This window comes from Anomaloglossus baeobatrachus, chromosome 1 (assembly GCF_048569485.1).
Source record: "Anomaloglossus baeobatrachus isolate aAnoBae1 chromosome 1, aAnoBae1.hap1, whole genome shotgun sequence".
NCBI lineage: Eukaryota > Metazoa > Chordata > Amphibia > Anura > Aromobatidae > Anomaloglossus > Anomaloglossus baeobatrachus.
This window is the reverse complement of record NC_134353.1, coordinates 761,217,636-761,231,076: the sequence shown is the minus strand read 5'-3', so window position 1 is coordinate 761,231,076 and position 13,441 is coordinate 761,217,636. Positions and strand designations below refer to the sequence as shown.

Below are 13,441 nucleotides of genomic sequence, written 5' to 3'. Positions count from 1 at the left end.
GTATGTGATATATGACTTAGCCACTGTAATTCCTTCAAAAGGGTTCTGCTCCCGTGTTTGAACATTTGTCCCTCCCAGGTATAGGAGCTCGCACTTTGACGCATTAATCTTGAAGCCTGAGTACGCTCCAAACTCTCGCAAAATTTGTAAAATCTCGGGGACCTGCTGAGCTGGATTCGAAAGGAAAAGCAAAATGTCATCCGCAAAAAAAGCTGACTGAATTTGTCTATTATTTACAGAAATACCCTGGAAGGTGCTATGTGTAGATAACAATCGTACCAATGGTTCCAGAGCCAGATTAAAAAGTAATGGGGAAAGGGGGCAACCCTGTCTGGTTCCTTTCAGTAACGGAAAAGGGGCTGACAGATATCCTGGAATGTAAACTTGAGCCTTCGGATTTGTGTAAATTTCTCTAATGTAGGTATAAAATGACCCCGAAAAACGCATTTCATCTAGAACTCTATAAAGCCATGACCACTCAATATTGTCAAAGGCTTTCTCGGCATCTATTGTAAGCAAAGCGGGAGATTCTCCTTTCAGAGGCCGAAGGTTAACCCTATCCAGGACAAGAAGAACTTTTCTAATATTTAGTGTCCCTGATCTTTTCTGAATGAAACCGGCCTGTGCTGGGGAAATCAGTTGGGGAAGAATTATAGCTAGACGATTTGCCATAATCTTTGACATTATCTTCATATCTAGGTTGATAAGTGATATGGGCCTATACGAACCCGGCTCCTTCGGGTCCTTCCCCTGTTTAGGGATCAATTTTATATATGCCCGGTTATTATTTTGGAAAGACGCATTACCGTCTAGTATGCTATTATACAGCTCTAGTAATGTAGGTAAGATCTCTTCCTTTACTGTTTTATAGAATTCTCCCGTAAATCCGTCAGGGCCAGGGGCTTTATAATTATGCATGGAGTTGATTGTCCCCAATACTTCTTCCCCCGTAATTTTGGCATTCAGAAAAGTGCGATGCTCTTCTGTGAGTCGAGGTAGTGTCACTTTAGATAAAAGATTATTATCAGGAAATTTGTCTCGCTTTTCCGACGAATAAAGGTTTCTATAATACGTGCCTAAAGTCTCAATTATTGTCTTAGGGTTTTTGTGTATCTCCCCCTTTTGATTTTTTATTTCCATGGGTCCCTGAGTTATAATCCTATTTTTCGCTAAGTTGGCCAGTATTTTCCCTGCTTTATTTCCAAAGCGATGTAATGTAGCTTCTTGCATTGACCTAGCCATTTGTTCCCGTTTTTCCGCCCACTCATTAACAGCTCTTTGGGCTATTACCCATCTATCTCTATGGTCCCTATCAGGATGCTTTTGAAAAGAAGTATATGCTTCCCTCAATTTATGGGAGGTTTCAGTAAATTTAAGATGAGCCTTTTTCTTCAAATAGGAAACATGTGCTATCGTTCTGCCCCGTAATACTGCCTTCGCCGTGTCCCATAATAACATAGGTGTGTCTTTATGTTGATCATTATGTACCATAAATTCCGTCCACCATTCCTTTAATTTCAAGGAAAAATCTTCGTTATCTTTAAGGAAGGAAGGATATCTCCACAGATAGTCCGTTCCTCTGGGATAAATGTTTGCTAGGTCTAGCACCACCGGGGCATGGTCAGAAATCACCAAATCCTGGATAGTAGCTGAGTGGAGCGCACGTACCAGGTTCCCTGAAATAAGAAAGTAGTCAATGCGAGACCAGGAGCTATTAGCATGTGAATAGTGCGTAAATTCCCTATCCTGAGGGTGCAGTAGTCTCCACGCATCCCATAAGGCCGTGGCATTTAACAGAGGACGCATAACTTTATCATGGCCGCGCGGTACATTTGGGGGGCCTTTAGCATTTTTCCTGTCCTCTAGCACAGATACCACCGAGTTGAAATCCCCCCCAATTATTAGATTAAAATGGGCATGTTCTAAAATTTTGGCCTCAAGTCGTTGAAAGAATGATTTGTTGTTTTCGTTCGGGGCATAAATATTAAAGATTTTATAAATTCCTCCAGGTATCTCCACTGAGATCATCTGAACCCTACCTTCCGTGTCCGCATATGTTTCCAGGACTTGATGTTGTAATCTCCTACTTACTAATGTAATAACCCCTGCTTTCCTTTTAACTGAAGATGACCCATAGACTCCTCCAACCCACAATTTCCCCATCCTCTGCATGTCTGAACCTTCCAGATGAGTTTCCTGAAGGAGCGCAATGTCCGGTTTGAGGCGATTAAGGTGGCGTAATATCTTAATTCTTTTTTGGGGGGAACGTAACCCCTTAACATTCCAGGTGACTATTCTCATAAAGCACATGTAATAAATGGAAATCCTGCCTTTCGTTTACCATGTTTTTGCTGCCCTCCCTTGCCAAAAAAAAATTCAACCAATTAGACAATTGAACATAGTGCTCACTTGCAATAGTGAGAGTAGTAGTAATAATAATAACTCTGTGTAAAATCTTTGCTACTTCACTTGAATCCAAAATCCCCAAACATTTCAAACATCTCCCTCCCCTCCCCCCCCCAACTATACCATAATACTCAGACTTCACTTTTTTCTGATCATTTTCCAAGCTCAGTCAACCTTATACTTATAGCGTTTAACCAATATAAAGGAGTGTCCCACCTACAAAGAAAGAGAGAGAAGGAAAAAAAAAAAAAAAAAAAGTTCTCTTTCCTTTCCTCCGCCTCAGATTTCTTGAACTTTTTCCACTGCGGCTTCTCCAGCCTAAATCAAAAACAGGTGTCCCACCTTGAACTTTACACATCCGACATTTGTCTATTTGTCTCAGGTTCCCTTAAGTTCCTTGTTTTGCTGTCTCCGGTCCTTCGGGGAAGCTGTAGCGAGCTTCACAGAGCTCCCTTTGGTCACTCTCTGGTTCGGTGAGTCGTTGCGTCCTGGTCCTGGAGAATTCCTGAGGTCACGAGGACTGCTGATCCGCTCAATAAAGGCCTCTGCCTCCTTTGGACTTGAGAAAGAATTGTAGGATCCATCCTGATGTCTGATAATCAACGTTGCCGGGTACTTTAACTGGAAGCGTATATTTCTCTTAAATAAGGCAGATCATATGTATGAGAATGCCCTCCGCTGCCGTGTGACCTCCGCAGAAAAATCCTCGAAGAGCAAGATGCGCGAGCCTTTCACCTCCAAGGGATGTTTCAATTTCTTGTATGCCTGTAATATTTCCTGTTTATCGGAGAAGTCCAAGTATTTCATTATGACTTGTCTTGGGCGTCTGTTATGTTCACTCTCATCACCTCTCCTTGGCGGACCAATGCGGTGCACCCTTTCCACTTTTCTCCTTCCTGCTACTCCCAGGGTTGTAGGAATAGTGGATTCACACAATGTACGTAGCTCACCAACCGGGTATGTTTCAGGCAGGCCGACAATGCGCAAATTGCTTCTTCTGGAGCGGTTCTCTAGATCGTCCACACGGTCCCTCAGGGTCAGATTCTCCCTAGCCAGACGCATGACTGTAGTGTGGTCAGAGCTGAAGTCCTCCTCTAACGTCGACATTTTGGTTTCCATAGCCGCAACCTGTTCCACCGTCTCATCAAGTTGGTTCTGTATGGCACTGAGAGCTTTTGCTATTGATGCTTTAATTGTAGCGGAGATGTCAGGTAGCAAACGATTGGCGACTTCATCAGCCAGACGCTTATAATCCATACCCTCCACTGTTTTGAATACATCCGGGGTCCCCGGGGAATCCTCCATCTCCATCTGATGAGTATTTTCAGGTGACCGAGGGACACTTAATTCTGTATGGGCAGTCACAATCTTTTTTTCACACTGTACGCTGGATGTATGAGGATTTTGTGTTTTGGAGCTGCTGCGCAGCAGGTATCTTTCCATCAAATAGTGAATGAAGGGACGTAAGTTTTGACACTGATTTAGTGTGGGTTGTCAGACAAATCTTGATTCTGCTCCCCCTTTTGTTTATTCTCACTTTCACCCCTTTCTCCCCCCTGCCAGAGTTATATGAATTCTCACTGTCCTGTAACTTTGCAGGGATGTATGTTTAAACTTCCCTCCTTCAGCTTCTTTCACTTTCTCCAGAGCTTTGCACTGAGTCTGTATGCCTAGAGATTCAGCTCCTGCTTATGCACAGGTCTGGACAAGATGGGGGAAGGGCCCAGGGATTCCCAGCTTTTTCTTTGCAGAACTTGTCAGTAGCGTGTTGTTTGCTGCTGATATCTTATCAGGACTCCAGGAGATTTATTATTCTGCTGCCGGTTAACTGCTTAGTGCTGGGGGAGTGAGTGCAAGGTAAGCTGCGTCCTGCTCTCTGTGTACAGATCTGATGTTAGTGCAGGGCAGGCTCCGGCGCCATCTTTATCACGCTGCCAGATCTTGAGAGGGAGGGGGAGAGCGAAATTCACCGCGCTGTTTCAAGTAATTATCTCCACGGCTCCCCATGAACTTCCCTGCATGTAGCAACTTCACTCACCGTTGGAATGGAGCGGGGGAGGCTGGTGGGTTGTCCGGTATATATGTCAGAGCTGCAGGGAATGACAGAGCTCAGGCGTCCTGTGTCCTACATGATCAGCGCAGGAGCCGGAAGTATCCGGATGCGGTTTTTGCCGCATCGCGCCTCATCCGGCCGCCATAGGCATGCATTGAAAAATGCGCCGCATTGGCCGGATGCGGCGCGATGCGGTTTTTTTTTGCCGCACGAAAAACGTGCCAGGCAACGTTCCATCCGGCCGCCGCATCGGCTAAATCTGCCGCATGCGGCAAAAACCGGACCGAACGCAAGGCCTTGCGGCACAATGCGGCACTAATTAAACTCTATGCAGGAAAAACGCAACCAGCAGCAAAAAAAAACGGTTGCGATTTTCCTGCAAAGTGCCGGATTGTGCCGCATTGCAGAAACCGGAGGTGTGAAAGCAGCCTTAGAGAGAAACCTCTCAGTCAAAGGAATCAGGGCATGGAGAAGCCACCGGGCACCTGCCTTGGAGTAGTCACCTTAGTAGCATGGTCATATGTGCCTTTTCAAAGTTAGTTTTCTCCTATATGTCGATGCATTTCAAAGTAAAACATACCTGGTTGCAATAACACAGCTAGTGGATTATCCACATTTCCTGTAGTTTAGGGCAACATGAACCTAATGACAGGTTCTCTTTAGGAATACCCTTTGTGTATATGAGTGCTTCATATTCAGTATGAGCTTGTTGCAGGGTATTGGCTGTGTATTCGGGATCCAGGTGCTATGTATGCAGCAGCCATGAACATGAAACTAGAAGTCCCCAGGTTACATACTTGGGTAAGTCTGATCCTTGCATTCTCTTATTTTACACATCTCTCATTAAACAGCAGACATAATCACCCGCATGGTCTCGGATTAACTATCATTGACCTTTGCCCAACAAATCATTCATGGTGTGTTTCATGTTGTAGAAATATAGACTCAGCACATTGGATCTGGCAGTTAACCTCTTACCCCACCAGCATAGAGATTAAGTGTCACAGCCATGTCAATAACAGGTCACACATAACCCTGGAGATCGGGCACTGACGTACATTTCACACCTACAACGCCACAGCACTGCCTCCTGCGGGAATAGACGCAGAAGACAAGGTACCCAAACAATTCTGAAGTTCATATTGCATCATACATAACCCAAACAATAGTGACATCATTCATTTTAGGGGCTCTGAACTGCTATGATAATATTCCTCACAAGTGAAGCCTCCGCTCAGCTCCAGGCACTGAAAATTCACTTTAAGATTAAATGAAACATACATGAATGATTCTTCCATAGCAGTTTATCTGCAGTTTATTTCTATAAGGACAAGTTTTAATTTAAAAATCACTGACACCTGAATGAGGTCTAACTACACATAAGTCCAGAAATATTTGGACAGTGACACACGTTTTGCCATTTTAGCTGTTTATCAAAAGATATTCAAGATATAATTAAATATGGGCTTAAAGTGCAGGCTCTCAGCTTTAATTTGAGAGTATTCACATCCCAATTGACGTAAGGATTTAGGAATGACAGTTCTTTAAGTAGCTGCCTCTTTTTCAAGAGATCAATAGTAATTGGACAATTGTCTTAAAAGCTCTTTAATGGTCTGCATGGGATATTCCCTCTTTAATCCATCATCACTCAAGCAGGTAAAAGGTCTGGAGCTGATTCCAAGTGTGACATTTGCATTTGGAAACTGTTGCTGTGAACTCACAACAGGCGGTTAAAGGAGCTCACATGGAAGAAAAAAGGACGATCATTTTAGAGCTGAAGTTTTAGGAAAATTTTAATAGTAACAGTAAAGAGAGCACAGGAACAGTCCTAGAAATTGCTCCTAGAGAACACTGTATTGAAATCGCAATTTTAACATTCGGGTTTCAATGGTCAGCATGGCTACTAAGTGGCTAGCAAAGTTGGACCTCCGCTGTCTACACAGGCAGTTCAGATTTTCTATATGATTATGCCTGGTACTGTAGTTTAATTGCATTTACTTATCTATCCGATCAAACGTTGATGGCCTATTCTAATGAATGTTTAAATTCCAGATTAATTGAGTCATTGTCTTCTATGAAACAAACCCTACAAAAATCTGACCTAAACGTTATCTATTTAAGATATACAAGGAATAAAACTACTTTTTTCCCATTCCTTCTCGACTTCATTGTATAAAAGTCAAAACATTCTGTGTACCTCAAAATTAAAGGGGTTATCTGCTCTTGGTCAAATCTTTAGCAAGTGCTGCTTTCCAAATCCTAATTGTGTTCAATGCACACACCGCTAGATTTGGGTATGTTTGCCTCTTCCAGCAGATGTTAATTAATTGCAAGTATGTGATTTTCATCCTTGCAGTCACATGCTGATTAAAGTCTAAGGCTACATGCGCATGTCGCGGGCGGAGGAGGGGATGCTGCGCTCTCCCACTGCTCGGGTCCGGCTGCCACTGCTGCTGCGACCGCTGCTGCTGCTCGGTGGTGGCTCGAGCGGTGAGCCGGATCCCGGGGACTCGAGCGGCGCTCCTCGCCCGTGAGTGAAAAGGGGGTGATTGGTTGTGGGGGTTTTGATTATGGATATTGTCAGTGACGCCACCCACGGTTGTGGTGATAATGGTGATAATGATGACACCACCGCTGCTCTGGACAGGGATCCCGGGAGCGGTGACAGGGAGCAGCTTGGTTGTTATTTCTCCCCTCCGTGGGTAGGGGGTTGGCTGTCCCGGGGCCCGTTGATGGGGTAGGGATGGATGGCAGGCAGGCCACGGGGCCTGGTGAGGTGCAGGGTTGCGGGGGCAGCGCTGTGCCGCACAGCACGGTGGTACTCACTCAGCCTGAGACGATGACACAGTTCTCGGTAAAACACACGGCTGGATGGATGGGTCCCACAGGCGGCTGCAGTGTTTTTCCCCTGACCCCAGGTTGGTAATGTAAGTCCTCTCTTTCACCTCCGAGCACGCTCCTCCTGCAATCCGGTTTCCAGCTGGCTCCCCGATTCAGTACCGGTGGGCCACCGCCCAGCCCCGGCTACCTACGGTTCCACCAACTGCCTTCCCGGCTCTCGCAGACGGCCACTACCGTCTGCCTCACTCTCTGCACGGGGGCATTAGGCTCAAACCTAGGCCCCTGCCTGCTTCTGTCTCCCTGCAGACCTTCTCTCTCCTCCTCTCCCTGGACTTGACTGGGCTTGTTTCTTGCCTCAGGCCAGCTAAACTCCTGGGTGGGCATCTCCATCTCCTGACTCCGCCCACCTGGTGTATCTGTCTGAGCCCGAGGAAGGTCTCACTGGAGATGTCTGCTGTGAACTGCTGGGGGTGGGGGTGTGTGTGTGTTGTTACCTGTGGCCCCTGGTAATCCCTGGCCGTGGATTACGCCGGACATGGAGGGCTTTTTGGGGCTTATTAAATTGGTAATGAGGGAATTTGTTTGTGTTTTTTATTTCTAATAAATGATTTTTTCATGTGTGTGTGTGTTTATTTACTGTAACTTACAGATTAATCATGGAGGGTGTCTCATAGACGCCTGACATGATTAATCTAGGATTAAGTGGCAGCTATGGGCTGCCATTAACTCCTTATTACCCCGATTTGCCAACGCACCAGGGCAAATTGGGAAGAGCCGGGTACAGTCCCAGAACTGTCGCAAATAATGTATGCGGCGATTCTGGGCGGCTGTTGGCTGATATTGTTAGGCTGGGGGGCTCCCCATAACGTGGAGCTCCCCATCCTGAGAATACCAGCCTTCAGCCGTATGGCTTTATCTGGCTGGTATTAAAATTGGGGGGACTGCACGCCGTTTTTTTTTAATTATTTAATTATTTATTTCACTGCACAGTATAGACACGCCCACCGGCTGATGTGATTGGGTGCAGTGAGACACCTGTCACTCAGCGTGGGGGCGTGTCTCACTGCAACCAATCATAGGTGCCTGTGGGCGGGTAAAGCAGGGAATACGAGATTGTTTAATGAGCGGCCGGCTTTTTCAAAATAGCAAAAGCCGCCGCAGCAGAGTGAATGCCGTGCAGTGCCGCGCCGGAGATCGGGGAACGGTGAGTATGAGAGAGGAGGGGAAAATGACCGACAGACTGTGAGAGAGGGACAGAGATAGTGACGGACTGACAGAGAGAGAATAGAGAGCGAGAGGGAGAGACCGACTGACAGAGAATAGTGATTGACAGACATTGGGAGACATCGCTCGTTTCCAGTGTTTTCGGAAACATGCGAGAAATTTATTTAGAAAATCGGATGTCACTAGGATGGTGTGAGTGCCGTCCCGTGACATCCGATTATTTACACGCTCCCATAGACTTGCATTGGAGAGACTCGCAGTAGAAACTCGCAAAAAAGCAGCATGCTGTGATTTTTTTCGCAGTCCGATTTGGACTGAGAAAAAAATTGCAGATGAGAGCTGAATCATTCACTAACATGTGTCCGATTCCAATGCGAGATTTTCTCGCATTGCTCTACTGCGAGAAACTCGTAAGTGAGAAGCAGCCCTAACAGTGTGTGCATTACACAGCATTAGCATTCTGCTGGCTTGCCAAAAGTTTCAAGGGTTGGGCAACCCCATTAATTGCAAAAAAATCTTGAAAAAAAATTGCAGAATTGTTGCTGTTTATGACCCCACCACCTCACCAAATTAGTAAGTCAAAGAAAATCAATCCTATGTACCCCACAATTATGCCACTGAAACCTACAAATTTCTTGCCCACACCCTCCATCCCCCAACAAGTGTTAGCATAAAACTAAGCTGATGGGAATTGGAAAAAAAAAAATGTTATGCTGATTAAAAAAAAAATCATTATGAAGGTCCAAAAATGACCCACCTTTGCATCAGAGATAGACCTGTTGGAGTGCTGCCCCCTTTTATTTTATTATATCATTTTGGACAACTTGAGTATATTGCCAAGGGACCTTGCATCCATTGTTGCCATTCCATTGTATTTTTTTTTACATAAAGATTATAAAATTGAAAAAGTAGAAAATCCAGCAGCACTAGGATCCATAAAAAATGATTAGCTTTATTCCCTATTTTTTCTGCTGGCCACTCTTCCATAAAGGCCAGCTTCATGGAGTGTATGACTTATTGTGGTCGTTTGGACAGATACTCCAGTCTCTGTTTGGGAACTCTGCAGCTTCTTCAGGGTTACCTATGGTCTCTGTGCTGCCTCTCTGATCAATGCCGCCTTGCCCAGACTGATAGTTTTGGTTTGCAGACCTCTCCTGGCAGGATTGTTGTGGTACCATGTTCTTTCCATTTGATGGTGCTCCAGGGGATCAGCAGAGATTGGGATATTTTTTTTAGAACCAAACCCTGACTTTTATTTCTCACCACTTTGTCTGTGACTTGTTTGGAGATCTGCTTGGGCTTCATGATGTTATTTGATTAGATTAGTGGTGCCTCTTGCTTAAGGCTATGTTCGCACGTTGCGTCGGAGTACCTGCAGTTTATTCTGCACGTTTTCCTTCCCTTGGTTTTTGACCAAATGGCTTTTGACCATTTTTTAGCGCTAAAAACACATGCGTTTTTACCGCGTTTTTAGCGCTTTTTACCTGCGTTTTCACCTGCGTTTCTGCAGATGCGTTTTGTAGATCAAGACACTGAGAAATAAAGTTGAAATAGTCAAAAAGAATGAAAAAAGAGAAAAAAGTATAAAATTAACTTTTAATAAAAATATATGGGAAATTATCAATTTTAATTAAAAAATAGTGGTTATGCACATTTTATCAGAAAAATAGGTGAAGTTTATAATTTTTTAACATTTAAATTTTCGGTTATTGTGTGTGTGTAAAGGAATATTAGAACCCATTAATTTTTGTCCAGAAAAGCATGCGTTTTTGGAGCTAAAAACGCAGTGGAAGAGCAGGTAAAAAGCATGAAAAACGCAGGAATTGTGCTTTTGGTTGCGTTTTGCCATTTCTCATTGACTCCAATGTTAAGGAAACGCTGCAGAAATGGCAAAAACAACTGACATGCTGCTTCTTTTTCAGCATGGTTTTTGACCACAAATATGCAAATTAAACGCTGCAGAAAAAAAAGCAAAGTGCAGACAGGATTTCAGCTTTTCCCATAGACTTTGCTGGCAAACAAAAATGCATGCGTTTTAGCGCAAAAACGCTGCCGCTAAAAACGCTGCAGAAACGCGGGAAAAAACGCAATGTGCGAACATAGCCTAACGGTGTTGCAGCCTCTGTGACCTTGCAGACAAGGTGTGTATACACTGACAGACCACGGGACACATTCGTTGCAGACAGGTGAACTTCCTTTCACCACGCATGTGACTTATGAGGTAATTGTTTGCACCAGAAATTTTAGAGGCTTCATAACAAAAGAGGTGAATGCATATGGCAATTTTTATTTATTTTATCCCATAAATATATATTTGCCTATATTTTTCTCACTTCACTTCCCCAACTTAGACTATTTAGTGCTGATACATCACACACAAATTTTATTACAAAACTATTTAAATACATATTGTATCGTAATATAATAGGTAAAAACCAAGGGGGTGAATATTTTCGTAAGGCACTGTATCTCTATATCTCATACATACAGCATATCTATCTCTGTGTATATCAGACAGCGCTATTAAAAAATAAATATATATATGTATATATACTCTGTATCATTTAATCTTAGTTGATTTCATTAACCTTTACCGTCAGCCACTGTATATAAGTAAGCGGCTTATTACAAGCAGGACATTGTATGTAAAGTGGTTTCTACATAGACTTTGCTGATTTCAGATCACACGGGGGCCTGAGAAAGTGAAAGAGATCACTGAGCAGCTTCCAAATTATACTAGTAAATTAAGTTAGTACTTTATTGTTACACGTATTCTTCACAGTCTAGTTTGGCTTTTGGGTTTAACTTAAAAATGACGGACTGTGATCAAGATCACGTTTTTGCGGTTATTATCATTGCCTCTACATATATCCATCCAATGGATGAGCTGCTGGATTTAGGGCTACAGTTATTCATAAAGCATGAAGTATTAGTCTTTGAGGGTGAATGTATGAGATTACACTTATATATAGGCGACGTAGGTATGTATAGACCAGAATCTACACTACTACAATGTAGTAATTGTTCTTTCCTCCAATGCATCACTTTAGCTGCTGTTGTTCATGGAGTAATGCAATAGCGCCATCTTGTGAACAAACTTAAGTATTACATTTAATCATAACAATAGATGGCAATGTGCATTGATTAGACGTATATGTTTTTTTTATTTTAAGAAAAGTATATAGGTTGATCACAGCTATATATAATTTTGTGTTAGCTTGATGGATCTATTTTTTTTCGTAAATTGAAAGGTCCATTTTATATTTTTGTATTTATTTTTATTACACTTGGTTGGGTATCACATCTTGCCAACTCACTCAGTGTGGTATTTTGGTGCACATACCTTTCTTACTGTCTGTACAAGTCATAAAAAGTGTCTAAAAATGTGCTGCAAGTCATGAAAGACAGATCTTTTGCAAATTACACCAGTATGAAGGGACATTTACCCTGATAAATATGCCTATGTATCCATTCACAGCGCTTTGTTTTTACTAGGCACATTCAATTGTATGGACGTCTTTTTCTGCACAGGTCCTTCATTATGGTGATTGTCTGTCAGTGTCGGGCACTGATGTTCGGCGCCCTTTAGAGTATTATCTCAGTAATCCATCATTCATTATTTAAATGGGTTTTGTAAGCCAGTCACCCTTCTAATATTTTTTCATGCTCTATCTGTAAGAGTTGGGAGTGGTAGGAGTTTTCTTCTTCTTTTTAATTAATCTGTATTGCCTATACAGAATAGGTGTAAAAGTATTGGGACACTTACACACTACACCTACAGGCGCTTCTATGCCATCCCATTAGATCCATATACCATAATAGGGAGTTGGTCACCACTTTGCAGGTATAACAGCTTTCACTCTTCAGCTTTGTACCAGATTTTGGAGTGTGTCAGTGGGAACTTTTGCCCCTTCATTCAGGAGAGCATTTGTGAGGTTAAATAAAGATGTTGGACACAATCTCTGTCCTAGCTAATTTCAGAAGTGTCGGATGTGGTTGAGATCAGGGCTCTGTTCGGCCAGTCATGTTGTTCCACACCAAAATCACCCAACCATGACTTTATGGACCTTGGTTTGTGCACTGGCGAACAGTCATGCTAGATCCGAGAAGGCCTTCTCCAAACTTTTCCCACAAAGGTGGAAGTATACATTTGTCCAAAATGTCTTTTTATACTGAAGCATTAAGATTTCTCTTCCTTCTCATAGCCTAATTCCTCCTCCACCAAACTCTATAATTCTCCTGGCTTTCACTAAACCCAGACTCCTCCATCAGACTATCCGAAAATGGGATGGCATAGAAGCTCTTGTAGGTGTAATGTGTAGGTGTCCCAATACTTTTACATCCATTCTGTATAGGCAATACAGATTAATGAAAAAAAAAGCAGCATAAAACTCTTACCTGTCAGGATTCCTATGTGCAGAACATTCTGTATTGTTCTGCTATGCTCTCCTGCAGAGTCGGTATATATTTACTTATGGCGCAGAGCGTGTTGCAGGTTGAATGCTCTAATGATTATTTCACAGCACTGGGTTTCATACTGGTACTGGAAGGTGCTCTCGTAGATTCTTCTCATTCCCGGTGATTTCTCTGCTTCATTAGGTAGCGTGTTAGCTCAGGACGCCGGCAGTCGTACTTTCTGTTTACAGTTGTGCTGTTGGCTCCCATGGTGATCTGTGTTCTGGTCTTGGTCTCTCGACTCCGAATGGTTGTGACTTCCCGACTTCTGACCTCGGACTTTCTCCTGACCACGTCCCCACGTACTCCCTATATTTTGTACGTACCCTCCTGGAACCCTGACCTTCGGCTTGTATCTTGACCTCGTATCTGTCTGCCCCCGTGTACTGTCGTGCTCTCCTGCTTTATGATCTCAACCTGTTTTATGATCTCTCCATTTACTGTATACAAGTTTGTCTACCG

General features: G+C 43.4%; 1 protein-coding gene across 2 annotated transcripts in view; it reads left to right on the top strand.

The window, feature by feature from the left end:
* KSR2 (kinase suppressor of ras 2) overlaps positions 1-13,441 on the top strand; it is a 724,223-nt gene that overhangs the window by 119,271 nt on the left and 591,511 nt on the right. The window lies entirely within an intron of this gene.